Source organism: Piliocolobus tephrosceles, chromosome 13 (genome assembly GCF_002776525.5).
Source record: "Piliocolobus tephrosceles isolate RC106 chromosome 13, ASM277652v3, whole genome shotgun sequence".
Lineage (NCBI taxonomy): Eukaryota > Metazoa > Chordata > Mammalia > Primates > Cercopithecidae > Piliocolobus > Piliocolobus tephrosceles.
Genome location: NC_045446.1, coordinates 115,787,352 through 115,813,818, shown reverse-complemented (window position 1 = coordinate 115,813,818; position 26,467 = coordinate 115,787,352). Strand labels below are relative to the sequence as shown.

General features: G+C 43.8%; 1 long non-coding RNA gene across 1 annotated transcript; it reads right to left on the bottom strand.

The window, feature by feature from the left end:
- Nucleotides 1-545: 545 nt before the first annotated feature.
- On the bottom strand, nucleotides 546-25,819 carry LOC111540320. The gene is made up of 2 exons (XR_002730945.1): nucleotides 25,733-25,819; nucleotides 546-865 (listed from the first exon to the last, which is right to left on the bottom strand). It is a non-coding gene; the product is annotated as an uncharacterized LOC111540320 (long non-coding RNA).
- Between the last annotated feature and the right edge of the window lie 648 nt (nucleotides 25,820-26,467).

The following is a 26,467-nucleotide window of genomic DNA, read 5'->3' as shown; positions in this document are numbered from 1 at the left end:
GAAGCAGGAGAATGGCGTAAACCCAGAAGGCAGAGCTTGCAGTGAGCCGAGATCGTGCCACTGCACTCCAGCCTGGGCAACAGAGCGAGACTCTGTCTCAAAGAAAAAAAAATTGACAAAAGAGCTCAGCACTCAGAGGCCATCACTCATTTGAGGAGGAAGAAAGGCCTGGTAAAGGAGTGGGAGGGAAAAACAAATACTGATTGCACACCTACTCGGTACCACCAGGTTCATCTCACTTCGTTCTCCCAGCAACCCTGGGAGGAGGAGATTATCGTCCTCATTTTGCAGATGAGGAAACTGTGCTTCAGAGAGGATAAGTTACATGCTCAGTGTCACCCAGGCTAACCTAAAAGGAAGAGAGGGTGACTATGCATAGGAGAATGCATAGGAAGAAACACGTTTAAGAAGTGTTTCAGCAATTGATTTCGAGTCCTGCAGAGCCCACAGACCTAGTACACAGAATTTGTGTACACACTCCACAGCAGCTCTGTCATGCCCGCTCTTCCTTCACCTAGGTCCTAAATATGACCTTTTCAGTGTTTACGGGAGGGAGGAATATTTCACTGCTTTGCATCAAATAAAATACAACATAGAACTTTAAATCTGGAAATGAATATAAAGGTGTGGTCCAGTCTTGACATCTGGTCTCCTGATTCCCAAACTCATCTGTTCTTTCTTCCTTCTGAATTGTGTGTAAAATCTGTTGCTGAAGAATTCTAAAAAATCTTTCTGTTACATGATTTCATCTTCCTAAATGTACATTTGATTTTTTTGCAAAGTATTCCTTGTCCTTTAGGACCTAGGATTCTGAAAGGGAGATTCCTCAGGAATACTGATCCAATATTATCAGCCTCATAGAACCCTGAAACAGAAGAGAATGGGAGTGGAATTAACAGTAAGAGAAATTCAATTAAACAAATATTTATTGATCACCTACTATACACAAGGCACCAGGCCAACTCCAGTGACAATAATTTGCAAATCTCAAGCACTGACCTCCAGTGCGGGCTTGATCTGGTGTGTGTGTGTGTGTGTGTGTGTGTGTGTGTGTGTGTGTGTGTCTGTATATACATTCCCAGGCGCACACACATGGACAGGTTATTACAGCCCACCCCTCCAAGTCCTCCACTTTTCCTATGATGAACTGAAATGCATAAATCCCCATAAACTGCCTCCCTCATGAGCAACCCTAGAAATAAGTCCTATTTACAAATATTTCATCAGCCCACCCACCTCAAGCTTCATGCTCCCCTGATGACTGTAGGCAATAACATAAATAAAACTCAGAATGATTTCTCTCTCCCGCACATCAATCATCACTTTTCCTGGACAGGTAGGCAAGTGATTGGATGTAAGGCTACCCTGGAGGTGTGAAGGGAAGGTCTACAAATTCTGGACACAAAAACCCATTGCTTTTGGTCTTAGACCCTAGGCAGCCTATCTAGGGAAAGAGTAAGCTGTATCCAGGCAGGTGACAAGGGGGACCTTTGGGAAGCTCCTGGCATTATTTCTCACATTTTGCCACCTGGGAGAGAGCTACAAGTCCCTTAAGTCATTGCTGCAGGAAAACGTTTTGACATGAACTCTCATACATCATGACAGAGGTTAGTTACCAAAATGCACACATTTGCCTTAGCCGGTTTCATTTACTACCCTTTAAATTATTTCTGAGCCTTGCAAATCTTGCTGTGACAGACAGAGCAGTGGGGGAAACCACTAAGTGTTCATTTTTCATATAATATATTCCAATCCTGTTAGGTCGTGCTGCTGAAGGTAATATTTCTGGCATTCATTTAATGAAATTGACATTGATGAATGGTTAATTATACAAATTACATTCTTATTAAATCCCCTAGAATCAGTGCCTTAAAATTTCCTAGCTATGGGCTTCTTACGGCTGATACCTTTTTTTTTTTTTTTTTTTTTTTTTTGCCTCTAAGTGTCTCCTCTGTTGGCTGCTATAAGACTCATTCTGCATATTTTTCTTCCTCTAAAAAACTTCGAAAAGCATTAAAAATCCCCTAGTTAAGGCAATTACTCCAGATAAGTTAATCTTCCTGGGATGTTTAAACCCCAGCCCTTGCATATGTTTATTCTGACTTTTTTCCCCTCTCTAGATAGTTCCTGCCCTAGAGGGCGTACGAGGGAGGAGAAGACTCTTCTACCTCCTGCTGAATAACGGTCTGACGGGCTGGGAGGGGAGAGAGAATCAGCATGTGGCCGAGTCCCTCTGCTGGCTGCTGGCTATATATATATATATATATCTCCAGTAGAAGAGTTGATGAGCATTGGGCTAATGGGAGTGGATCAATAAGTGGTCCCTTGGATGCTAAGTACCATTAGCTGGCACGTTTCCAAGAAAGCAGCCTAGTTTTTGCCTTTTCACTGAGGCTGGGAGGATGAATTATATTCATTAAGAGATCTTTTTTTTTTTCTATTGCCCTCACTACTCATGAAGGCAACCAATCTTTACTGAGCATCTGTTATATGGTCAGCACTGACTACGCACCTCCAGGAATTAGAATAGTCTCAAGTAGTTCACACATGTTTTGAGAAAATCATCTCAGAGAACAATTTTACACTTGGATTGTTTTCTTTAATGAGAAGAAGCAACAGAAGTGTTTCTGGGAGAACCAGGCCCAGGTTTCAAAGCCATGTTAACCTTGCTCCAAGTCTTCAAATGCCACGGAAGGAGAGGCTTCCTGCTTTATACTCAAAAGTTGTGAGATGCGCTGCACACAGGCTCAGAGTGGTGGTCTTTTAACTCAAATTCTCTCTCTGGGACCTTTTCCCTTCACATATACTTCACTTTTTGGTCATCCAATTGACTGGGGCAAGTTAGGTTAGCTTAACTAATTTCAGCCCGGGCTATTTGTAGTGGGTTGAGGGAGGTAAAAACACGCAATTTCCAATCATCAATAAGGCTGAATTTCACCTTATTTTAGTGGGTCATGTGGAAAAAGTTCATGATTTATACTGAGTACTATTATGTCAACCAGACTTTAAGTAACACTCATTCTAGAGTTCGTTGTTGAGGTGAACTGTCTTCAAAGTCACAATATTATGATTAATAGTAATAACTCTCTAGTCAGAAAGACTTGGATTCAAATCTTAGCTTGCTATTTCCAGTGATAGGTGTGTGACCTTACATACTTAAACTCGTGTCCTCCCTTATAAAATAAAGGTCATAGTAGCTCCTTTAAAGGGAACATGTTTTGAAGCTTCAAAACAAACACGAAGCACTTAGCAAAGGACACGCACATGCTGCTCAATAAATGGAATCATTTAGATTATGTAGGGACGTTTCTCAGCTTCAAGGAACATAATGCCCTGCTATCTGTGGCTTAAACCATAAGGCTATATATTGTTTGCTTAACAAAAGGTCCAGAAGTAGGTGGCCCCAGGGTTGGGCTGCCAGCTGGGTGATGGAGTCATGAACCCAGGCTCTCCCTGGTGATTCTCCACCATCCATGGCATGTTATGTTTTCATCCTCATGCTCACAAGATGGCAGCCCAAACTCAGGCATCACATCCACATTCAGGAAGAAGGGGCAGAGGGCAGCACCAGCAGGTTCTCATGGTGTGCCTTGCCATTTTGTCAAAAAGCAAAGCATCTTTCCCAGAAACCGCTTAGCAGAGTTCTCTTTACATCTCATTTGTCAGAACTTGACCAAATGCTCAGCTCTTCAGGAGCAGGTGGGCAGGGGAGCAGGAAGTTGGGAGTGGCTTTTGAGTAGTTACATCATTATAATCGAATTCAACCTCAAACATTCTCATCCAAGCAAATGAGGCAAAGCCCAGCCATCTTTCCTTTTGCTGATTAAAGGCCATGTGGCCACCTCCACTGATATCATCTCTCTGTGCAGGCTTCACCACTCTCCTGCCAGAAGCCATGGCAATGGGTGAGACTGGGCAGTGGACAAAGGGTCCTTTTCTCCTCAAGTGTAATTAATTCTCTAAGATCACTCCCTTAGCAGCAGTTCTTATTAAACCTGCAAGGGATCTGACTCCACCATCATTTTTTTTTGAGACAGTCTTGCTCCGTTGCCCAGGCTGGAGTGCACTGGTGCGATCTCAGCGCACTGCAAGCTCTGCCTCCTGGGTTCGCGCCATTCTCCTGCCTCAGCCTCCTGAGTAGCGCCCATTCTCCTGCCTCAGCCTCCCGAGTAGCTGGGACTACAGGCGCCCGCCACCAAGCCCAGCTACTTTTTTGTATTTTTAGTAGAGACAGGGTTTCACCGTGTTAGCCAGGATGGTCGCAATCTGCTGACCTCGTGATCCACCCACCTCAGCCTCCCAAAGTGCTGGGATTACAGGCACGAGCCACTGCGCCTGGCCCCTTCTCCACATCTTATCTCGGCCTGCAACTCCACACACCCATCTGTGCTGGAGTCAGCATGTGCAATCACATATTACTAGTTTTAATTGTATAGCAAGGGAGAAGATGGGAGATATTAATCAGGTGCTGCAAGCTCAGAGAGTGAGTGTAATAAATAGACTATTAAGTTAACCAAGTTTTCAGCTTCACTAGTGAAAGCTGCCATCTATCTTGTGTGGTTTTCTGCATGCTTCATTACCGCATATAACCATATTGAAAAAATATGCCTTATCCTTTATAATGAGATGATAAGTTCCCTGCAGTGGATGTAACAGGGCCCGATTCTGAAGCTCCATGAAGCTGGAGCCTGGGGATGGGGTGTGTCTCTGGGTGCCAGGGCTTGACACTGAGGCTGATGACAAGACAGGGCTTGGTGGTGACAACAGCCATAATCATCTGATTGGGCACATTCCCAGGGCAGCAGGTATCTGAGGGCTCAGGCCACTATCGCTTCCTCTGCCTGGTGGAGATGCAGTAAAAGGGGAAGGTTCACTCCAACCAGTGGGCAAATGTGCGGTTGTTCCTGGAATTAGCTCTATCCTGCTTTGGTCCAGGGGCTCCCCGGACTCATTCTGGGAGGACTCCCTCAGGCAAGCTGTTGGTGGATCTTTTGTCTTCACGCCCCCCACCCCAGCCCCACTTCAGCACTTAGCACTGCAGCAGCTCAGTGAATGTTTGCAGCCAGACAGAGCTGGGTGCCCCTCCCTGTTCGGCGTGCTTCACTTACTGTCTCTGCGGCCTCTGACAAGTCATTTAACCTCTGAACCACAGCTCTCTCAACTGTAAAATGGGGTTGATAAGCCTAGCTTTCCAAAGAGGTGGTGAGAATTAGAGGAGATAATAGATAGAAAAGCACCTAGACTACACCAACATCCTTTCTCCAGAATGAAGATTCAGTTATTAGATGAGAACGTGAAATCCTAAAAAAGTTACAGTAGAAAGCGCAATCTATGGTTCCATTTATATGAAATGTCCAAAATAGGGAAATCTATAGCCTCTCCTCATTAATCCATTAACCAGAAAGTAAACTAGTGGTTGCCTAAAACCCAGGATGATGGGGAGGGAGAGGCTGAGGCTAAGGGGACAGCTAAAAGTATAGCATTTCTTTGGGGTGACAAAAAAAAAATGTTCTAAAATGGTCTGTGGTAGTGGTTGTGCATATCTGTGAATGGATTAAAAATCACTGAATTGTATACTTTAAATGGGGCATATGTGAACTATATCTTAACACAGCTGTTTAAAAAAAATTTTTGAGAGGCCAAGGCGAGAGGATCACTTGAGCTCAGGAGTTCAAGATCAGCCCTGGCAACATAGCAAGACCCTGTCTCTACAAAAAAAAAAATTAAAAATTAGCATGGTGTGGTAGTGCATGCCTGTAGTCCCAGCTACTTGGGAGGCTGAGGCAGGATGACTGCTTGAGCCTGGGAGATAGAGGCTGCAGTTACATATGGTTGAGCCACTGTATACCAGCCCAGATGACAGAGGGAGACTCTGCCTCAAAAGAAAAAAAAAAAGATCAGCTCTAAATAAAAATGAAAAGTTGCAATAGTTAAAACAGCACCACATGCTGCCATGGGAAACCCTGGGTCACACATGGGGCCCAGATGCATCTTTGGCCTAGGGAAGCCAAGACAGTTACCTCAAGTCCAGGCAAGGAGAGTCCAGGGCCATGACTGAGTTTCCTGAACTTGAGAACTCAAAGGTCCCTCAGAATACGTATTCACAGTCTGCTATGGGAGGTTCTTTAAAGGACTCTCGGCATCTCCCTCCAGCTCAAACAAAGCGAAACAATACATCTGCAGGTGCAAGTCTGAGAAGCACTGGTCAAACAGTAGCCTCAGTGTGGCCATCTGCAGAGCCAGCCCAGTGGCCCCGGGGAACTAGAGAGGCCCCAGGGTAGGAGAGAGTTCGAGCCTGAACTGAGATAGGATGGATGGGGACAGTCTTCACTCCAGGCTATGAAAGCATCTTCTCAGTCTCTGCCCTCCAAAAGCTTCTCTGCCTCAGCCTCGCCCTGAGAGTCCCTCATGATGGTTCTGTGCTTTCTTTCCGAGCTGATTTCATCTTTGCCCATGATATTTACTAGCAGTTGATGCTGATGACACCCCTGCTTGTAATCTCTAATGAAGTCTCTCTCCAGAGCTCTAGACCTACATGGCCAAACAATGAAACACCTGAATGTACCCAAACCATTCGAAATTCAGTATGTCCCCAACTGGACCTTTCTCAAACTTCTCCCTCCTACTGGATTTCTTATTCTGGGTGTTAACATCATCATCCATCCAGTTTCTCAAACCAAAAGCATGGAATCATCAACACCTCCCTCTCCTTCTATCTTTCAGTCAACACGTTCATTCAGTTCTGCCTATTAAACAGCTTCCTCTTCTCTGCTTGGATTACTGCTGTGGCCTCCTAAGTGGTCTCCAAGCTTCCAGTCTCTCCTCATTAATCCATTACCCATACAGCTGCTGAAGTCATCATTTCCCTGCTTCAAATGACTTCCCGTTGCCTACAAAATAAAGTTCAAATTCCTATGCTTGACTTACAAAACCTTTCATGAGCTGACCCTGTTAGTTCATCCTTTTTACTCCCTACTTCCACCATGGTTGGTTCCCAGTTATCCAGCAAGCAGGCTCTTTGTTCTTGGGAGTGGCAAAGACAGTAGGCACAATGTGGGGATGCCCCCACATTGCATGCAGGTGATTGACCTCTTGGTCTCCACCACCCCCAGATCCCCAGCTAGAGAAAAATTATCTAATACTGCTACCTGCAGGTTTCAATCCTATCATAGCAAACTTCACTCCCTACTACCTGACTCCATCTCTCAGCCCCATGTGAAAGCAGAGGTAAGCCAATGCTAAATGTTGTTCATTGTAACCTCAGTCCAAAGTTGTGGGTTTTTAAAATATAAAATTGAGCCATAATTAATAACATGCCTGGTGCATAATCACAGAGGAAAGCCCATTAGGTTAAACATGCTGAGTGCTGTGGAATGTAGAAAACCATTTCTAAAGATATAAATAGTAGCTGGAAACATAGAAGGTCAGATCATTGCCTCTGTTGGACTTGATTATATGAGACTAGCGTGTAAAGGCTCCAATGCCAGGATGGTATGTTTAAGAGATAAATGAAACCAGCAGGAAGGGGTGGTGCTGACATCATTCTTCCCAGCATCTAAGAGGCCCTAAGAGTGGGGGCTGGCAGGCAGTAAGCTCCAAGGTGAAGGCCTTCCACGAACCCTGAACCGGGATGTGGCCCAGTAGAGAGAGTCAAGAGCCCCTTCCTCCTCTTGACGTGAGGCAGATCCCATCAGGTACTTATTGGTTAACACGAGGTGCACTATGTCAGCTGGCTCCCCACTCTTCAGGTAAAAATAAAACTCACTATGCCATCTCCTCCAGCCATCCAAATGGCACAGACACCAGTAATGTGTTTTTATGGCTGACCCAGGCTGATAGACTGGTGGGAGTGTGCAGGGTAAACGCATCAGATTCTTAGAATCCATTGCTTGTGACCAGCAATTAAGTAGAATTTAAAATTCTTAGCCCCTAAGAAAAGATGACAACTCAAAACCCCTGCCATCCTTCTCCACTAACTCCTCCAAATGTCCTTGTCATGAAATTTGGAAAAGAAAGGAAAAGAATCTCCTTTTGTAGGTCCCCAAGCAGTGCAAGGGCTGTTGGTGAATGTCAGTACTGGGGAGGATTTCTTGCTTGGAATTAGGAAGGGAGATGGGCACTGGGCCACAGTGTCAGGATTCTGAGAGTAGCTGGGCAGGCTGTTGTTGAATGCTCTATCTGACTGGGGACTGAACAACAGTATTCTTCATCCTGTTGATCATCTTTACTGGTTCAAGCCCTTTGTTTATGCTACCTCTTTGTCTGGATGTCTTAGTATGAAATCAGGACTTATGAGAACAAGGTCTGGCACATAGCAGGTGTTCAGTAAGTGCTTGCAAAAGCTATGAAAACCTGGATGGAGATCACCTGGTATGCCTTCAAAATCCCATCTCCTTGTGACATAAATTGGAGACAAATCTCACAGAGAGGCAGAAGATATAGTCTTTGAAGTCTTTTCCAAGCAACAGAATTCCCAAAACATTCATGAGAAAAGAAGAATCGCCCTTGCCTTCTTTTTGTAACATTCCAGCAGAGCCAAATGGTTTCCAATGGAGATTCTAAGAGCATTGAAGATAAGAGCTTGAACGGGTTCTGGTCGTCCTCCGGCTCTCATGCAAATGTCCTGTGAAGACACCATGGCCCACAGGCAGTTAAGAGGTTACCCACATTACACAGTTAGCAGCAGAGCTATGACCAGAAGTAGCTTCATTTTCAGAGAAGTCTTCACATAGATGGGCCTTCCTGGCCTGTACTGAGCTCCATACAGAGGGAGAACCCTTCACCCTTCCAGGAGTTTAACTCACAGAAAAACCCAAATGAGGAGGGAGGAAAATCTGTCCCGGTGTTTAGAGCTTCTTTCAATGCTTCTATGAGCAGGGCAAGGATTAATACATTTCTCAGTGGAGGAAGATCTTACAGACCCAACCTAGACTTTTTCCTTGATTAGGAGACTATTCCCCACACTCCTCCCTGTTCTGCTCCAGGACATCCCATGGAAGACGCATGTGTGATGAGTGAGGCCCTGAGCCCCCATTTATTTTTAATTCCCCAGTCCCTGTGCCAGCCCTGACTGTGGCGGTGAGTGAAAACACAGATGAATTTTGGAAACATGGCAAGAAGCAATTATGAATTCCTTGCCTTTAGGTGCTCCCTCCTTCCCCTTGGGCCCTGAAAATCAGCATAAATTCCTTGGTTAGGAGAAGCTATCAAAATACTATCCATCTGGATCCAATTTCCAGAGCTGTTGGGCTCCAAAATGACCAGAGTTAAAGGTCTATCCATAAATTTTCCTCTTGGTGCCACCTGCCTGAGCCCAAACTGTGCCTGCAAGCCACCTGTCCTGACCAGATAACAGATGGGACCGGCTCAGATTCTGAACAAGCAGCACAATTCTCTCACTGACCCACCAACCTCTCCGCCCTTCTGAGCCAAGTGTGGCCTCATTTCTTTCAACTTGGTTTGTCTGATCATCTGCGTTCCTGTGTCTTTGCAGGTGTGGCTGTCTGAACTCGCAGAATACGAACAATTTGCCCATCACCCAGCTCTACCTTTCATTTGGTTATCCTAGCCCTGAACTGTATTCTTCCTTCCTGGCTCCAGCTCTACACCGGGGGACCATTTCTGTCTTTAATATTTTCCCCAGAGATAGAGGAGGGCCAGGAGATGAGGAAACTCAAGCCTATTTGTTATGCTACTTTCTACAATTTGATGGAGGGCGGATTACTGAAAACTGGCTTAAGAAATTTTGAAACTTAAGAAAAGGTTAACGCAAAGCAATGGAAACACCAATTCAAATACCAGTGAGGGAATTAGTTGGTTAATTAACTAGATTGTTAGTTTAGGTCCTTAACAAGTAAAGTAGGAACTCATTGGACATAGAAGAAAAGAGACTCTAACAGGTATCTGACTAGATAGCAAATTCCCTATATACTCTTAGAGCTGTTGGTATTATTCTTTGTATCCTCCCAGCTCCATGCTGGGAACCGAGGACAAAGACCCAATATATATTTTTTTATTATACCCCACCACCATTACAGTATTGTACAGAATAGTTTCACGGCCTTAAAAACATCCCCTGTGCTTCATCTATTCAACCCTCTCCTTGTGCCCACACCCCTGGCAACTACTGCTCTTTTTCTATAGTTTTGCCTTTTCGAGTGTCATCTAAATGGAATCATACAATGTTTTTTTTCAGACTGGCTTCTTTCACTTAGCAATATGTATCTAAGATTCATCCGTGTTGTGGCCTGATAGCTCATTTCTTTTTATTGCCCAATAGTATCCCACTGTATGGATTTATAACAACTTTATGTGCAGTAAAGTGATGTCAGCACCACCCTGTCCTGCTGGTTTCATTTATCTCTTAAACATATCTTCCCAACACTAGGGCCTTTATCTACACGCTAGTCTCATATAATCAAGTCCAGCTGAGCCAATGATCTGACCTTTTATGTTTCGAGCTACTGTTCAAGTCTTCAGTAATAGATTTTTGCTATTCCACAGCACTCAGCATGTTTGACCTAATGGGTTTGGGCCTTTCTCGTTTTTCTCTGTGATTATGCACAGGGCATGCTATTAATTGTGGCTTAATTGTTTATTTAAAAATCCCAAGTTTATTAATCCATTCACCTACTGGAGAACATCTTGGTTGCTTCCAGTTTTGATGATTGCAAGTCAAGATACTATAAACCTTCTCTTGAAGGTTTTGATGTGCACATAAGTTTTCAAATCAGCTGGGTAAATACCTAGGAGTGCAATTACTTGATCATGTGGTAAAATTATGTTTAGCATTGTAAGAAACTCTCAAACTATTTTCCAAAGTGGCTGTCCCACTTTGCATTCCCAACAGCAATGAATGAGAGCTCCTGTTGCTCTATATACTTGCCAGTATCGTCAGCTTTTCTGGATTTTAGCCATTCTAAGAGGTGTGTAGAGGTATGTTGTAATTTTAATTTGCATTTCTCTAATGACAAAGGATATGGAGCATCTTTTGATATGTTTCTTTGCCATCTGCATATCTTCTTTGGTGAAGTGTCCGTTCAGAACTTTTGCCCATTTTTTAGTCGGACCATTATTGTTGGTGTAGAGGAAAGCAGTTAATTTTCTCTTCGTTAAAGACACAAGTTTGTATTTATCTTTCTTCATTCCATACAGTAAAAGCTAAAATGTAGCCTCCAAGGGTGGGGCAATGTAGGCAGCTTACCATGATTCTGACTTTCTATTGAAAAAATTAACTTCTATTTATTCACCTTGTATCATACAATCTTGCTGTATTGACTTATTAAAGTTTTCTTGTAGCTTCTTTGGGTTTTTTACATAGATAATTATGTTACCTGAGCATAAAGACAGTTTTATTTCTTCCTTCCAAGTCTCTACACCTTTTATTTCTTTTACTTGTCTTATTGCGCTAAGCTAGGACTTCCATCCAGTACAGGGTTCAATAGGAATGGTGAGAGCAGACTTTCTCACCTTGTTCCAATCTTAGGACAAAAGCATTCAGTCTCTTACCATTAAGTATGATGTTAACTCTAGGTTTTTCTTATATTCTTTATATTAAGTTAATGAAGTTCTCTTCTATTCCTAGTTATTTGATAGTTTTTATTATGAACAGGCATTAGATTTTGTCAAATGCTGATTTTTTTAAATCATTATGCCTGCCATGTGGGGCATGGATTTTAGGCGGCAAGAAGAGAGGCAGGGAGACCAGCTGGGGAGACTAATACAGAAGCCCAGGCAAGAGTTGATGAAGGTTTGGATTGAAATGGTGGCAGTGCAGAGAAGTGAACAGATTCTGGGTGTATCTTGAAACAAGAGCCAACAGGACATGCTGGTGTGTGGAATGTGCTGGAAGGAGGAATGGGAAGAGTCAGGGGAGACTGAAGCATGAGCTTGAGCAACAGGGTGGATGGTTCTGCAGTGAACTGACATGAAGACAGAGAGAGACAGATATGCAGGGTGGGGCCTACAAGTCTGTTTTGGACATGTTACAGTTTTCGGTAACTATTAGACCTCCAAAAAAAGATTTAGGAAGACAATTGAATCTACAAATCTTTAGCCCAAGGGATAGGTCAAGACTGGATTTATAATTTAAAAAGTCATCTGTATCTCAATGGTATTTAAAGCCTTGGAATTTCATGCAATACCTTGGGAGAAAAATGTAAATGGAGAAGAGAGAAAAGCCCACAATGAAGCTCAGGAGTCAACCACAGTTAGCAAGTGTTCCATGTGTGCTACTGAGATCTGTAGCCGTGCACTGGAAAAGATGTATTAGTCCGAGCCAGGAGTTAAAAATCTAACCGCCCACAATTAAGCCATTAAATACATAGATATTACAAGAATTAACTAAAGATATGGAAAGATTGGGGAATACGTTCATGGGTTAAAAATACATGGGGTTAAATAGGAAAAAGTTTTCTAGAGGACATGATCCAAGACCTGAGAACTAAAGGAGAGGCAAGTGTCTCAGGGAAGGAGGAAGACCTTGCACACGTTTGAAATACCCTGAAGGAAAGTTTGACTCAGGGCCAGGATCCCAGATCTAGAGACCCCTTTTACTTTCATTTTGTTCAATGGGTCTAACAACTCCAACACTAGTCACTAAAGGGAATTTTTGCCAAAACAAACAAGTTGAAGATCCATATCCCAGAGAAGCAAAAAACCAAAGCAAAAACAAAACAAAGAGCAGACAAGTTGGGAGGCAGAAATCTTTTGATTAGCTCTGTACTAGCAAAGCTTTTACCAAGAATTGTCAAAAAGGGATGAAAATTGGGATGGAAAGCCCTAACAGGTGAATAAAACTTCAGGTGTCACTGGAAACATGCATTCCCTCATCCTGGACACTCTTACTTTCAGTGCACAGCACCCCAAAATGGGCAGGAAAGGAACAGTTCAAATTTTCTTAAACCTGCAATAACCAAATGCCTGTAGGAATAGATTCTTAGCTGCAAACTCAGAGCTAGGCATTTAAAATGGAGCCAAACATTATTAAAAGCCCAGGTGAGCCACCTAGGAGAATTGAACTTTTTTGAGAAAGGAAGGAAAGAAAGAAAGAAGAAAAAGAAAGAAAAGAAAGAAAGAAAAAAGAAAGAAAGAAAAAAGGAAGGAAGGAAGGAAGGAAGGAAGGAAGGAAGGAAGGAAGGAAGGAAGGAAGAGCTGCCAAGAGCTCTTTATAGATTTGAGACGGCAAATGGCATGCTATCCACTGGCTCCCAGCCACAGTGAAAACTGAGAGGGGGGCCTCTCTGTCATCCTATAGAAGCGGGAAGAAACTAATGAGGAAGAACAGGAGGAAAGGCCACCATTCCGGGTGCAGTTGACAGGGCTCCTCTTCCCCAGGGGCAGCTCTCTGAGCTTAGACAGCCAATTGGACTGTGGGGAAAGGGAAGCCGTCTGGGGAGAGGAAGAGCCGCCTCTCTTCTATAGCCAGGGTGTTTTATTCTGAATGGTTATATTCCCCCAAATTCACATGCCAAAATTCTCACCTCCAAGGCCACGGTATTAGGAGGTGGGGCCTTTGGGAGGTGATTAGGTCATGAAAACGGAGTTCATGAATGGGATTAGTGCCTTTATGAAGATGTCCAAGAAAGGCCCCTTGTCCCTTCCACGATGTGAGGACACAGAGAGAAGGCACTGCCTATGAAGAAGCCAACCCTCACCAGTCACCAAATCTGCCATCACCTTGATCTTGATCTTTCAGCCTCTAGAACTGTAAGAAATAAATTACTGTTGTTTATAAACCACTCAGTTTATGGTGTTTTGTTATAGCCCAAACTGACTAAGACACAGGGGCTCAGCTATCAACCCCTTATGAGGTGCTGCAATTGTTCAGAGACAGAAGATTCCCAGCTGTGAATCACTAAAGAGTGTGACCAAACAGCCTTGCCCCTTGGCCCGGAGAAAGAAGCTACAGGATTTTTCTCCAGGGTGCAAGAGCTCCAGGATTTTAACTGCTTTGTCCCAAGATCAGAAAACACCGGCCTCCTCAGATCAGCCAGATCCACGGCCTTTTGTGCAGCATTCAGAGGGTCATCCCACTCCTGCCCAAAGTGAAGACACTTCCCTAGATGTCACTGGCCTTTTTAGTTCTTAAATTAGTGCCCCTACACACTAATTTAAGAACACACTTCTCAAAAATGGAAGCTGTAAATATCCCACATGAGGCCGCAAGAAGAGTCTCAGAATCCAGGTAGGGCAACTATTCAACTAAACCGACGTGAGTTGAGAGTGTGTCTGTGAACAGATTGTAGAATAAATTGATTGCTGAGTCCATCACAGCAAAGTAGAAGTTAGTATAGCCATGGTGCTCCAGAGAAAACAGAAGAGACAGCCCTTCTCTCCCTAATCTCCCCCGATCTTCCCTTCATCTCGTGTTGGGAGTCAAAAGTTCATCCTTAAAAACCCACTATTTTCTAGGCAATTCCCTTCTGCAAAACTCCATTAAACTCTTAGACTACACCTATGTGCAAACAGCCCAGCTCGTTTTAAAATCACATTATTGTTGTTCCAGCAGCCATTTCTAGGCAAGTAGTTTTGATCAGAAATGTTTGTCAAGCAACTCAATATCCAACTGTGTGTGTACAGTACTTCTGAAAGATATTTGCAACTGGAAATTGTGTAGCATTCAAGGGAATGGAAATGGACTTTGGCTGCGATTGAATTCATTAGTGGCACATTCTCTGATTGTTTGCTTTTTTTATTTCCTGTAACTCTTGACTTTCAAAGTTATTTACTGAGAAGCTTTGTCCTCCATCATGGAGTAGTCTGGAGCTTTTTTTCCTTTGTTTTTTTTAACCTAAAGTGATATCTCTCCCTGAAATAAATTGTATAAAATGATGTAGAGTTCTTAGCAAATTAAAGTGCCTTGTTCAAAAAGCTCCCTAGTCACTCAAGCCTTTCCTTGGCTCCACATCAGGGATCTGAATCTTGTAGGACTAGGAAATGCTGACCCTGAGACTGTTGGCTAAGCCCTCTCATTCCCCAGGGACCTTTCAACAAACCTGTATCCATCCCAGACCCAAAATGAATGTACCTGTACCAGCAATGCTGATTGATCAACACAGAAACTCAGGGACTGGCTCTTCAAAAGCGTGGTCTTTTATTCTTCTGATGAAAGACTTCCTAGTCAACACAAATAAAAATGGGAAAAGCAAAAACCTCACCAGAGAGAAAAAGAGATCTGTGTTTAACCCTACGTGTTCATATCATGCAGTAAGAAAATAAGATAAGTTGGTAAAGAGACTCGACAACTAGGCAGCACAAATCACTGATATTGTTTTCCTTGCGCCATGTAAGTGAGAAAAAATGTTTCTTCATTGTTTCTGTGTGAAGGAAATGGGTTATTGTTCAATAAACTTGGCTATAACTTTCTTATCATTAGATTTGTCCCTTCTTGGTAAACTCTTAGAAGGCTCAGCAATCCTCTAAGAGCTCTAATGGTAGTTGGCCCTCTATTTTTCAGGAACTGGTTAGACAGTTGGTGGATTACCCCCGCTTTTTCTTTCTCCCCTTTCCCTGGTGCTTAAGCACTTCCTTGCTCACTCACATCCCTGCAGAAAGAGGAACTGGTGCCTGGACAAGAGGTAAAGCCCAAGGCTGTCCATTATAGATACAAGGAGGAGGATGACAAGAAAACCTGAAATAACTTGCCACATGAGAATTGCATTCCAAGAATCCACACTCTTCCTGCTGAACCAAGATCCTGCTGTACATACTTAGTGATGCTTAATGGTTCCTCAACTTCTATGATACAGACAGTCTAGTAGGCAAGTGGTTCTGAACCATGGATGCAAATCAGAATCTCCGAGCAGCGCCTTCAGAATAAAAAGGTCCAGATCATAGTTCCAGGCATTCTGATTCAGTAATAGCAACAACGCTTTAGACTGACATGGTGTAAGCATAAATTACTTTGTATATATTTTTACCTCATATCATCCTCACAATGGCACAAGGTGATGGGTCTATTATGATTCCCATTTTATAAGTGAAAAATGAATGCACATAGAGATTAAGAAACCTTCCCGAGGTCACACAGTTAAGTGTTGCAGGCAGACCTCAAGGCCACATAACATGTTTCCAAAATCTATGCTCTTCACCAATGGGGCTGCAGCATGTGCCTCAGTCCACTTGGGCTGTAGTAACAAACAATCTTAGACTGAACAACAGAAATGTATCTCTCACCATTCTGGAGGTGGAGAAGTCAAAGATCAAGGTGCTGGCAGATCTGATGTCTGGGCCGGACCCGCCTCCTGGTTCGTAGACGGCACCTTCTTTCTCTGTCCTCACATGGTGGAAGAGGGCAGCTCTCTGGGGCCTCTTTTACAAGGGCACTAATTTCATTCATGAGGGTTCCACCCTCATGCCCTAATCACCTCCCGAAGGCCCCACTTCCTAATAGTATCACTTCAGGGGTGAGGATTTCAACACATGAATTTTGGAGAAACACAAACATCAGACTATGACAGCATGTTCTCATTGAAATGCCTCCTGAAACACATACCTGGCGAAGAGCCACAGTACTCAATCTTAGTTTAAATATTCTTATAGTAGAATTTTTCCCCTCAGAGCTGGCAGTCTCAGTGACAAAACACATGTGTGGCACAAACAGAATGTGTCAACTGCATCATCCTGCAGATACCATTCCCAGACTTTTAGCTGTGTTTGGGTTTTCTTTTTAATGGGCTCTGTTTTTCTACATATAGACTTTTTTATCAGTAACAGTGTTGAGCCTCACCTCAGGCAGGTGGAAGGAAATCTACAACAATTTTTTTAAAATTGATAAGGAACTACCATGTGATCTGCCCTGCACTTAGCATAGAGGATAAAAGCTGGATAAAGTAGAGTGTCTGCTCATTGTGAGAAGTGAAAGAACGCACTCCAAAATAATTTTCATGTTATGAATAGTATGTGGAAGGCTGCAGAGTAAGAGCACAGTTCATTCTGCCTGGAGGGGACAGGTTGGTGGCTTTCACTCTGGACACTGTAGAATGAACTCCAGCTACCTGTGGGTGAGGCAGGAGCGCACCCCTGTCTAAGGGCACAAGAAGTTCATAGATGAGGAAGTAGTGCCATGAGGCTGCAGCCGGGGATAGAAAGGAAAGTGTCTCTATGAGACGTCATTGAACCAGCCTCCCAGGACCCTGAAACAAGGACCCCAGTTTCCTACATGTCCCATAGCCCAGAGAACAACAGTGGCCATCTCCAAGAGAGAACTGGCTTTGGCATGCAGGAAGGACACATCGGAGCTGGTAACAGTGGTGATCCTCTGGGCAGCTCTGCTATAGAAATGATCCCAAGAGGTGAGGCCTGAACTTCTTCATCCCTTTCAGTATCCCCAGTTCCAGCAGAAAATCCATGCCTTCCCTGCGCCTGAGATTGATCTGGCCCAGTACGACAGCTGTTTCATTTAATGTAGGCAGGTGGGAGGAGGGAGGTGCTTCTCAATACTGGAAAGTCCATGTCCGTGAGGTCTCACCAGACTTCATTCTCTGCCCCTGCGTGCCTCCTCTCTTACTCTTGCCCTGCCTGTCATGTAGGACAAGGATAGGTTCTGTGTGATCCTCTTTGTACTTTGCCTGCTCTACATAATAGGTGCTGGGATGATGATCATAATGATGGTTTAAAAAAAATGCTAATGGCCCCAGCAAAAGCCTGAAACCTCACTCTGATCCTCAGAATGGTAATAGAGGATGGGAGGTGCATTATGGATATTCCCACTCAACTTGCTCTAAACAGCTCCAGTATTAATGGAAATTTTAATGAAAAACTAAGCCTCTATTAGGTTGCCATGCAGAATTCCCACAACATGCAGAGTCTGGTTAATTTCCCTTGTGCCGGGGCCACAGGCTCAAAAGCACAGACACACACACTCTCAGGAAAATTCCTTCCAATCTCTAGACCTTGTGCTTTCCCCTGCTAGCCCAACTCTAGGGCTTTACAGGACTGGGGCAGCTCTCCCATGCTTATAGTCAGAGCAGGCCCTGTGGCACTTCAGTGAAAATTAATTCCTCGTTCCCTGTCTTTCTTGCTCAGCGATCATGAATTGCCAGAGAGCTCCAAAGGGAGCCTCCAAGTCTCTCACTCTCCTTTTGTCGCTCAGATGAAATCTGTAACTCACTCCAGGATGCAATGGGTTCAGAGGCTACAAATCTAAGGGCCTAGGGACTGTGCCTCCCCCTTGCTAGACTCCCCTGACATGTCATGTGCCACTTCCCTGGGAACCTGCCATCCCCAGCTATTTGTACATTTTCCAGGAGAGCACAGAAGCATACACTTCCATGAGATGTTTTAATTATGACAAGTGGATCCCTCTCCCTATGTAGTAGAAACCAGCACCACCTTAGAGAAAACCAGGAATTGTAGGAGATAAACTGTCAAAAGCTTTGTCTTGTTAAAACCAGACATTGTAATCCCAGCACTTTGGGAGGCCGAGGCAAGCGGATCTTGAGGTCAGAACACCAAGACCTTTCTGGCTAATACAGTGAAACCTCATCTCTAATAAATATACAAAGAATTAGCCAGGTACGGTGGCAGGCGCCTGTAGTCCCAGCTACTCAGGAGGCTGAGGCAGGAGAATCACTTGACCCCAGAAGGCGGAGGTTGCAGTGAGCCAAGATCGTGTCACCGCACTCCAGCCTGGGCAACTGAGCGAGACTCCGTCTCATAAAAATAAATAAATAAATAAATAAATAAATAAATAAATAAATAAGCCAGACACGATATCAAAACTTCCCCCACATCCCCCTCCTGCCTCTCACACTCCACACGCCCCATGCTCATCAATCCCATGGGTGGAGATGCCCTGCACTCTTCTTGCTGGTTCTTCCCTTGCCAAGACTGGGCAGTATTACTGACATCTGCTTTTCCACAGTATTTCTGCCAGAAGGGACAGTGGGTAGGGAGTATGGATTCCTGGCTCCAGTTCTGAGTAGAAATACATGAGTAAGAAGTAGAGAGATGGAGCAAAGAAAAAAGAGAGAAAGGACTTTGGAAAAAGTAAAATCCTACACTCTAGAAAGCTAATGCTGAGAACCCATTTGAAGTTGGGGTGACCCACTGGGTCTCTTCTTCTTTTTCTGTCCCCATGTGACTTTCTTGTCACATCACACAATGTGCTTTGCTATCTCCAACTGCTAGGATTTGAATGTTTTTGACTCCTCCAAAACTCATTTTGAAACCTAATTGCCTCCAAAATTCAGGTGTTGCCAACGTGACAGTATTGAGAGGTGGGCCTCTAAGAGGTGATTAGGCTATAAGACCTCCTTCCTTATTAATGGGATTAATGCCCTTATGCAAGGGGCTTCATGCAGTGTTTGGCTAACTTATTCTAGCTTGCCTTCCACCTTCTGCATATGAGGATACAGCAAAAAGGCTCTCACCGGAACAGATGCCAGTGTTTGATCTTGCACTTCCCAGCCTCTAGAACTGTAGGAAATAAATTTCTGTTATTTATAAGTTACCCACTCTCAGGTACTCTGTGACAGCAGCACGAAGGAACTAAGACACTAAGATTCCCAGTGCACAGCTTTCATAAGCCTCTAGTGCTCTCCAAGAGGCCTGGCCCCGTTTTCTGGTTTCTTTGATGGTCAATGGGCAGACTCCCTAAAGTCATTTACAATTGTTATGGTAATGGGCTGTTAGTCATAGCAATGCGTTTTTCCTTTTATGGGTCCCTAATGCTGCAGTTCAGCAGTTGCCTGACTCCTCTGTGACTGGTGATAGAAACACCACTGTGCCCTGGGTGACACACTTTTCATGAGGTAGACTGAGCATATTTCAGACCCTGGTTGAATAAAAACTATTAGGGGAAAATCAATCTTATTCCTCTCCTCTCAATGGGCATGTTGGCTCTCTCCTTTTTTCTCCTTTCCCTTCTTTCCTTTTTACCTACACCCCATCTCCCATAGTCATTTATTTCCTGGCATAATGTAAAGAGGAACAATGCTGTTTCAAAGGCTGGGTTTGATCTTCAACTTTGTGAACTGAGTCAGAGCCTCCTGTTTTCCTTCATACCACTAAAGAGGCTTTAGCTCAGACTTTCTCAACCCTGCTTGCAAGTAAAATCTCCTAGGTGATTTTTTAAATTTTTCATACTGGGGACCCACCCCCGACCAATTAAATCAGAATATTTGGGGCTGGAGTCTGGGTATCCATAGTTTTCTAGCTCCCCCAGGTGATTCTAACGTGCAGCCAGTCATGGGCACTACTGTGTCTAGTGCCATATCTGAAGCTATAGACAGCCGTCCTCAGAAACCCATCCTGGAAATCTTCACAGTTTATGTCCTCTGGTTTTGATCAGGGGTGGGCCCAGGGAGTTGACTGGGCACAAATGAAATCAGCAGACCCTCTAGCTATTAGCGACACATAGAAAGGACTCCATGAGCACAGATTAACCCTAGACACAGGCTTTCTGACCTTCTTGAGCAATGTGCCTCCTTCTTCAATCATTCTTCAGCTCAGGTGATTCATCTCTCATCATTATTTGGGACAGAACACAGAATTGTAGAAGTTGTAGGGGACTTCTCTCATTCTTCTTGCAAAACACAGCTGGTGAGATTGTCTGACAATAGTATCTGTTCTCTTTGTGATAAACAACACACAACCAAACAATACGTATCAGAAACTCACACAAGGCATGACCCTCTGCTAGTTGCTATTTTTCCTGAGAGACAGTGTCTGTGCCATCTGGGAGCTTATGTCATAAAAAAAATGACACTATCCAAAACATGGTTACCCAGAAGGCAGTTACAATATTGTGCTTTCTGTTTTCCTTTTTTCTTCATATGTTTTGGTTTTAAGATATATTCGGGATATTTCACCAAGATGTTATATGACAGAAGACACTGGCCAACACACATAAACATCAGTGGTTTCTTTAGAGACTAGGTTTCTGTAAAGACTTACTCTTTCCAAGCCTTTCATCTGGCCTCAGATGATCTCCCCATTGGCCTCTATCTCATCCTCACTTTGCAAAAGTCAAAGCAAAATGCAGTTGTTTGCCAAGCCTCTATCCCCTCTAGCTTCTAGGATGGTGTTAATATACAGCCCAGGGAAAACCATATTGCACCTTTTATTGGTCTTGGAATGGCTTCATCCTTTACTAACCAAGCCTCATCTTTCTCAGAGTCAGTGCATGCTCTAGCTGTGGGACAGTTTTATGGTTTACTGACTTGGCAATCAATGTGACATGCTGAACAAGATTGCTTCTCTGGCCTGAGAATGGTCAGGTCGTCCTTAAAAGTTTGCTCCTCCAATGGGCATTCAACCTGACATTTCCAGCCATTTACTTGGCTCTCTCAGGGAGCCTGTATTAAACAGGCAATGGGTTCCCTTCCTGGAAACAGTCCAAAACACACAGTCAGTTTCTCAATTAGCCATGCTAATGGAAGCAAGCAGCAGTGCAGACGATCCAAAATAGCAGATTATCTGAAAATCATTTTTACTGGCTTTGGAACAAATGCAATGATGCAATGCACATCAGTGTGCACACGTGCATACGTCTCAGCAGTATCGTGTTTTCCTTGGATTGTCTGTGTCTTATGTGTATTAGAGTTTGCATTCTCTGAGGTGTCATCCTTTGGAAGTGAAAGTAAGCATCCCAACTGCATCCCAAGTGACAGGGAAGCCAGAATGGAGTAAAAGTGTTCCCCGGGGTATTTGCAGAGGCAATGAAGAAGGTCATGGAGCTCTATTTCAATAGTCCTATGGGCACCACTGGCCTCACAGTTCTCTTACCCCAAAGGGCCCACTTTGCCCTTCACATACCCTGGCATTGGCTGGTGCCCACTGTCTGCCCCAGATCCTAGCAGGGCTATCGGTAGGTCTCCAAGCCACTCTACAGGCTGTGCAGTTGTCCCTGCTTAGTAGCAACCCCAAATTTTTATCATGCTTTTCAAGACCAGAATGCCACCTACAGGGTGGAGCTTGTCAGATGCTCTTACACAGTAAGCACCAGGCCACCTCCAGCCTTCTTTAGATGTTTTCTGCAAGTTTTTGAGTTGCCTTTAAAGGCACCACTTAGTAGTATGCTTCTCAAACTTCATTGAACATAATCATCACCCACGAGCTTGATTCAATTGCAAATTCCTAGGCTGTACTCATAGAAATTCCAGTTCAGTTGGCTGGGACATGATCCTTGAATTTGCATTGTTGTCAAGCACATCAGCCCGTGGAAGGCATCCTTTGAGAAGCTGTTTAGAGAGCCATTCAGACTCTGCTTTTGATCTGACTTCGGGCAGCATCTTGAGTGAAGGTGAACGTTCGCCTTTTCATGGCCTTTAATCCTCCACAAACCACTCTTTTTTATCCAAGACCTATGTGTGATGGGCCAGTACAGACCAAAGGATGTTGGCACACAGGGTGGGACAGTCTTTACCAGGTGGGCTGGGCAAAGTAACTACACACTTGGAACAGTGTGCCTTCCTCCCAGCCTGACTCTATTCAGAAATTCATGGACAACCCACAAGTTACAGGCTTCTTAGAAGATACAACTAATGATAACTAATAGTATAACTCCTATTTTTTTAGTGCTTACTCAGTGGCATTATGGTAAGTGTTCCACGTGAATTTTCTCATTGAATTCTCTTAATCCTATGAGGTGTCAACTCTCATTTTGGGAGGGCCAATGGAGAATCTATCTCAGCCTTTGTAGCTCTAGTTTTAAAATAAGAGAAAAAATAAATAAACTCACCATTCTGAGATTCTTGAAGAAAAGACAGCATGAAAAGCAGCTAATTATTATTAATATTCATGACTATATCCTTCCAGGCAAGAGGAAAAATGTATGATTTTCTGTAGTTTCCTAAGAAGTGGTTCAGACTAGAGCAATTAGCTAATCAATTGACCAGTCTAAATGGTTTCCTGTGATTTCTCTTGATGGATGCCCACTGGCCTCTTCTCCTTGTGAGATAGAAGGGTTAGGTCCATCCAATAGCTGTGACCAACTGCCTAAAATGGGGTTGTCACTTTGGACAACTTTCCATGCTCCAAAGATCAGGGTGGACAAAGTAACAAGTCTGATTGTTTATGTGGTCATTGACTTTCTAAAATAAGCAGTAAGATTCATGGTTACATAAAGGACTCTACTTTCAGTAGACTAACCAAATGTCAGTCTTGCAGAATCAAGCAGGGTCTAGTGGGTGGAAGAAAAGCCTAGAGGCAACAAGAAGGAGAAGCTGTTGACATGGCACCTTAAAGACAAAGAGAAGGTCTTAACGAGAGGCAAATCCCATTCAGGAAAGTTCTCCGCATCAGTAATTAAAGTATATCCAGCAATGTAGGGCTGGCAAAGTATAAAAGATCAATAGGTTAAATACTTTATGTTGTTTAATCAGATACTTAGCACAAATCAAATATTACCTTACTGAGGTTACTAGGCTAAATGAGGGCACTGCAGCAGTGAACATTCATTACTGAGACACCAATGGATCATGAAAATAGCAAGGTACATCTGAGTCACCTCCAGCCCTGAGATGAAGTATAAGGAGGCCAGAAAGCCTTTAGTCACTGCATTTAGCACAGTCACTGCATCTGTGCTTTTTCTTTAGGAGTGGCTTAGGAAGTTGGGGTTGTGAGTTTCCCTAGTTAATTAAGTATACCAAGTCTTAAAAGGTATAAAAATAACCATCTCCTCAAAACTGGATATACTCACTGACATGAAAAAATGATCTAGATATCCACATTATTTGAGATCATCAAAAGCTTCCTTATTCTTCTTGTATGACAATAACTACTTGTTATTCCATGCATTACCACTACAAACATGGCAGCATTTGGGTATTGAAGCTGCGAGTCTTAAAGAGAAGAGATTCAAAGGAGGAGGAGGGGGCTAACTCGACTCCTCCAGAAATGGGAGAGCTGTGACAGACACAAAGGGATGGGGTAAGCCCCAGGCTTTGGCAACGCCATCTTCTGTGTGAAACTGGTGGGATCCAGGAGAAGAGCTCTGTGGACTGGTCATGAATTGTACTCTGCCGGCCTGGATGGTCTTGATCTGGTCAAATTACCTTCTTGTCTCTTGCAGTAGATAGTAGTAAAGCCTGATTGTAATTTCTCTGAAAACTAAGGGCAGGCAAAAGGGGAAAAAGTCGCAGAACTACAAAAGCATTGCAGCGACTGAACACAGCACAGGTTTCTACATGGACACAATCAGAGCTGCACAGGTCCACCCAGCCCATGTGCAGAAATGCCAACTGAGTCTCATTCCCTCCCAAGCTAGCACAGTCCTCTTTGAGCTGGGGACAGACAGTCTCTGTGTCATTGTCTCCATCTCCCTACTCCACCTCACCCCCAACCCATCTACAGGCCCTGGGTTCCCACATGTCCCAGCCGCACTCTGGGTGAGAAGAGGAATGATACTGCCCTTCTTTTCTAAAGAGCATGTCCCACTTTGACTTCGGTTCCTCCGCGCTCATCTCTCAGACCTGTGCCTTGCCACATATGGAGGTTTCTCCTGATCCATGCCTTTCTGGGTTGGTTTGCTTGGTTACTAAAATGTGTTAACTGGCTGGATGTCATCAGCGCTCTACCTTTTTGGAACTGGCCCACTATTTCTCTAATATTTTAAACCAGCAATTGTCTTACTAGGCCCCTCAGAGCCTTGAGATTCCATGAAGATTTATTTTTCTTAAATTTAGAATTCTCATTTTATCCTCCTGAGCAATTATGCATGATCCATTATAAAATATACAGGTAATACAAAGTTCAAAAGCCTGTCATGTTTATGGAATAAACAAATGAAAATTAAACATAATACAGTGTGAGAGAAAATCAAGGTTCCTTTTATTTTTTCTGTTTTTTGTTTGTTTGTTTTTCTGAAAAAATTTTTTTTCTTTTCTTTTCTTTTTTTTTTTTTGAGACTCAGTCTTGCTCCATTGCCCAGGCTGGATGGAGTGCAGTGGCATGATCTTGGCTCACCACAACCCTAGCCTCCTGGGTTCAAGCAACTCTCATGCCTCAGCCTCCCAGGCAGCTGGGACCACAGGCGCACACCACCATGCCCAGCCAACCCCTGTATTCCTAGTAGAGACAGGGTCCCACCACGATGGCCAGGCTGGTCTGGAACTCCCAGCCCCAAGCGACACACACACCTTGGCCTCCCAAAATGCTGGGACCACAGGCTTGAGCCACCACACCCAGCCAGTTTCATTTATTTTCATAAGAGATAGGTTATCAGTACACGATGTAAAAGCTTAAAAGTCATCACCAAACGGTGCTAAAGATATGGAGAAATTATGCCGGGAGAAATCTGTGCAAATTCATCTTCTTACTCAGTCTAAGGTGGTAAAAGCATGAAGACTTAAACTGCCCCTGTGGTAAGACAATCAGTGCAGGGGCTGAGCAGGCAGTGCCCAGGAGCCTACAACCACTGTCACCTGCTGCCTTGTCCCCCATTTATGCCAATTTTCTGTGTTGAGATTCCATGTAAAGTCTCATTTTATAAAAATCTACTTAAGGTGAAAGGTTTGGAAACCTCGGTTTTCCAGAGACTCCAATAACATTATTATTCTATTTTCTTGCCAAAACATACAAAACAATTATCATAATTTTGAAGACATATTGGGTGCTAAGAGTTTTCAATATATTATCTTATTTAATGATTTTGCAAATGGAGAAACTGAATCATGGAGGTTATGGTTAAGAAACCAGCCTGATATCTGACAGATACGAATGGCAGAACCAACAGGCATCTTTCTGACTTCAGAGTCCTAACTCTGTAGCCCTCCCTGACCTCACTCACCTGCAAACATTGCTCCTGGGAACATCTGATGTTGCTGGTTCCCAAGACAGCTCTGGTTTCTTATTCCTTTGCACAGCATAGATAAGGTACAGTCCCAGAATCTAGTGAATCCACAGGACTTTCCTGGCTCAGGTTCCCATTTCCACACACTTCTAGAGGATTATAATTAGCTTCTAAGGCCTCCTCTCACCCCTTCTGAGGCCCTACCCATCTTTTAGATTCAACAGTGTTTCATCATCATGATATCTTAGTCAGTGCAAACAGTGTCAGGAACAAAAAATAAGAGAAAGCCACGTTGTCCTGGAAAGCCAAACAAGAACTGACTGTTGCTGCCCTGTTATCCTGCTATTGCTTCTCCTGCTTTGGTACAGTGGACAGAATTTTTATCATGCTGTTGTCACACAGAAACCTAAGCCAAGACAAGCCTAAGGAGACCAAGCCACCAGGACTGTCCCCCTAGTTCTGCAGCCCCCTGAAATGCTTGAGACACACCCTTCATAAGGCTCTCCCAGGGTGGACAGGCACATGCTGCTCCGAAGATGACAACTGCGATTGTGAAAACTGCAGATCTGCGCTCTTTGCAAAATGATTCCAGTCCCCAGGGTGACATATAGTAGCTGCCTTCCCTGGGCAGGAAGAGAAACAACATGATGGGGGAGGGAGAGCTTTCAACTTGACAAGTGAAGTGATTTTTAACCTTCCAAATTCAGTTGTTTGTGGGGGGAGTGAAGGGGT